Source organism: Harpegnathos saltator, unplaced genomic scaffold (assembly GCF_003227715.2).
Source record: "Harpegnathos saltator strain DR-91 unplaced genomic scaffold, Hsal_v8.6 scaffold252, whole genome shotgun sequence".
Classification (NCBI taxonomy): domain Eukaryota; kingdom Metazoa; phylum Arthropoda; class Insecta; order Hymenoptera; family Formicidae; genus Harpegnathos; species Harpegnathos saltator.
In genome coordinates this window covers 341,833-345,661 of record NW_020230042.1, presented here as the reverse complement: position 1 = coordinate 345,661, position 3,829 = coordinate 341,833, and the positions used below count along the sequence as shown (strand labels likewise).

The window sequence follows — 3,829 nt, the reverse complement described above, 5'->3', positions numbered from 1 at the left end:
CAATAATTAATTCTGTAAAAGTGAGATTACACACGATGGGACTTACTGTTCAAAGCAGTTGCCTTGCAAAACGATTTGAAAGTGATCTACGAAGTATGTAAATACGAATTGATAAAGCAATTTTAATATCGCTCATATGAAATGTAACGAATTTTACTGTAAAGTTAGCTGCGTTCTTGTAAATCGCTCGATATGTTATTGTATTCTGAGAGAAAGGAAGAGAGAAAGAGAGAGAGTGAAAGGGAGGAAAGAGAGAGAGAGAGAGAGAGAGAGAGAGAGAGAGAGAGAGAGAGAGAGAGAGAGAGAGAGAGAGAGAGAGAGAGCGAGAGAGAAAGAGAGAGCGCGAGAGAGAGAGAGAGAGAGAGAGAGAGAGAGAGAGAGAGAGAGAGAGAGAGAGAGGGAACGAAATTGTGCGTGACAATTAGTTGAGTTGAAACGTGTGTCGTGAAGCATTGTCATGTGAGAATGTTGATTTTAATCCGTCGATCTCAATTGTTGAGGGATTTCGAGCCGCGTCGCGAGAAAGAAGTCGCGAGTAAGAAACCGCCGCGAATCCGGCTTTCTTCTTTTTACACTTTTGAAATATTTTGAGCTACAAACTCGAAGCTGAATGAGAATTGACTTATCAAGGATTTTTTTTTTACCTGTATCGTGTGTTACGCGAGATTTTGTGGGTATGAATTATTAATTTGATGATCGCAAACAACGTATCCATACATATTCTAATTTGTATCGATGACGTGAAATCGCAAGACATTCTCTGTGGTGCAAAGATACTCACATAACGTCGTTCTCCGTTGATTGTAGTGTATGTTAAACTATGCCGAGAATAAAAAAACCTAAAAATCGTGGGTATCACACATATCCTTTTACGTGCCTTTAAATATTGAGTCAATATATAATTGCACACTTCGTGGTTATCCCAGAATTAGTGAAAGATGGATACGTAGTTTGTTATCTCTTGTGAAATTTGAAGTCGAGTTTCGTTAACAATAATGACAAAGTATCGATCAAGCTTCTGGAGATAAGTGACTTTTCGCAAATTAAATTTCAGAAGGGAAAATGAAACATAATATGCCATTATAAGTCTACAAAGTAGATTTTTGAGTGCAGAGTAATTTTGAAAAAATTACGAGAAATGATGACTTTCTTTCACCACAAGTTGACTCCAAACTTCGCGAGGAATAACGTTCCGTGTTTATTTAGCGTTAATTCTGGGACAGCCAGTACATTTAAGATCTGCCCAAAATTATCGCGCACATCAGGGAAATGAGTCAATACGAGATTTTTCTTATTTTACTCATTCGAAAAACGCGAATCCTCGTAAAATTTTCAACGAAATTTCTCGTGCAGTATTCGCGTGTGAAAAATTAAATCTTATTTTGATGAATTATCAACACCTCGGCGAAAAATAGAGTTATGAGGAACATGCAGGAACATCGCGATAAGGGCACGGTTATAGGGCGATGTTTAAAACTGTAAAATCGTGAAAACGAAGAGAGTACGAAAGGTAACGTAACGATACATCGGTAACCGGCCTTTTGGGTGATGATGACTGAATGAAGATGATCACAATGGTAGACTATGGTAAAACTATGGGAACGTCCGCTGATCCTCAAAACAGGTGATTACGAACTGATATTTCTCTTTCATAACGCCTCATATACCACCCCAGCGACCAAATAACCGCTTAGAGTAATTATAATTATAATTATCATTGATACTGACTTACCGCTATCTTCAAAGCGTTTTTCTACATTTCAGTAGCCTAATGATATTTTCTCTTTTGAATCCTTTTATTAGCCACATTGATATATTCGTAACGAGAGACTCTTTGCCGTAAAATTTTTTTCGTTGAAACAAAAATTTACTTCGTTGGAGTTATGGATATTCTTTAGAATGTTGTTCTCTCGAATATTTTGTGTGCCCCTTTTCAAAAATGTTTGCTTATTATAAACTTTTTGCGTAGAAAGAAATATCAAAGTAAATATGAATCAACTTCAAATTATTTGCAAGTGTATTGATATTATACATACAATATTTTTCTTATACAATACAATACAATAGTTTTCTTATGATCATTGGCTTATTTCTCGTGTGTTTACATTATATTTAACAAACTTTATTTTTTGTTAGTGCGCACTTTACATTCTTTGATATGTTAAAGTTTTATGTTAAGTTATGTCCAGTTGTCATCAAATACACATCACATCAATGATCTTTTTCTTTCCTTATCCTCTATTCAGAGAACGAAACTAATAAAAAATCTTTCGCAAATGAAATTAGTGTTTCCTTATAAATTTTTGTTGCACACAAAATTATATTATACTTGTATTTCCTTATTTTTTTTTATTTTCAAGAATACATCTATCACAACATATATATACGTATTTATTCTATGTGATCGGTTAACATTTATAATAAATATCACTGGTGAGAAGTACAATTTCAGGCATATTTTCCGCGCATTCACATCTGTTTTTGTCATAAATAAGGCATAAATGGATAGCGGATCGAATTATCTACAATTACTAAAGATGAATCCGTTTTGTACATTTAGAAGAAAGTGAGATAGAAAAAGTACGCATTGCAGCAGTCATATCTTTCAGTTTCCTCGTAATCATGTCACCTCCTGGAATACAGTAAGACTCGCTGATCGTGATGCCAAAGTGCAAATTGGAATGTTAGTACTTTTAGTTAGTCCGGATTCAAGTTCTCGCTTAAACCGGACACTAATCTTACATTCGATTTTGTTCAACAGCCTGTGGATGAATATATTATGTCATGATGAATTGATATCCGTACGTGAACGTGCCTCTGGATGGATACGAAGTGTTGATGCAAAATGATGCACGTGAAAAGATGAGCGAGAGAGCGAGAGCGAGAGAGAGAGAGAGAGAGAGGGGGGAGAGAAAGTTGAAAGAGTTGAAGAAAATATGAAAGGGAGAGAGCGAGAGAGAGAGAGAGAGAGAGAGAGAGAGAGAGAGAGAAAGCGAGCGAGAGAGAGAGAGCGAGAGAGAGAGTGAGAGAGAGAGAGAGAGAGAGAGAGAGAGTATATATTTGCAGGAGAATATAATTGCAAGTGAAATGATATGGTGATGAGGATGAGCATGATGATAATGATGATGACATTGCGCTGAGAGCAAGGGTTGCTAGACAGTGAGAGCGAGTGCTTTTTGAAAGCGTGGAGTTTTTTTCGTAAGCGTGCTGTTGATGTAAGATCCTGCAAAAATAAGCGCACATTATGCGCAGTTAATTTTCTGGGACGGTTTAATGTTTTACTGCGTCCTTTGCTTTCAGATTGCGAGAATATCCATCGCGATCGACGTTGATCGTTGATCGTTAAATGCCGTGCTTTCGCGACAAGAGACAGGTAATTCCAAGCTGTTACGAATGCAGAAGTTATGATTGGAGAATAGATCTGCGGTCTTTTATGAGAGGTCATGGCTGATAACATATGGCGAAGGACTATAAAATTAAAGTAATCATTGATATGATACATGATGTTTATATCTAAAGTTTCTCATGTGTTATAAATTAATTAGTATAGTATAATGTCTAACTGAGCTATTTATCAAGATATTTATTTAAAATTATGAAAGTGTACATACAAAGTCACATCCATACCATACATATACACACATATTTATCGTAGCTTATATGTATAGATTATATATAATGTATATTTCTGATTTTCTCAGTATGTGTGATGACAGTATTTTCTCAAAATTACCAATGGAAACATTAATAATCTATAAAGGCTGTTTTTTTTAAAGTAATATAAATATCTGTTGTTCAGATATATATGAGAACAAATTTTATTTGCCTG

The 3,829-nt window shown here is 35.4% G+C and overlaps 1 long non-coding RNA gene across 2 annotated transcripts; it reads left to right on the top strand.

Annotated features, from left to right (window-relative positions):
* The first annotated feature begins 343 nt into the window (after positions 1-343).
* Positions 344-3,829, top strand: LOC109504212 (uncharacterized). 2 transcript variants are annotated; one of them, XR_003112960.1, is made up of 4 exons: positions 344-1,624; positions 2,561-2,683; positions 2,762-3,215; positions 3,301-3,829. It is a non-coding gene; the product is annotated as an uncharacterized LOC109504212 (long non-coding RNA). The 2 variants fall into 2 exon arrangements; XR_003112959.1 differs by lacking the exon at positions 344-1,624 and having other exon boundaries at positions 2,373-2,683.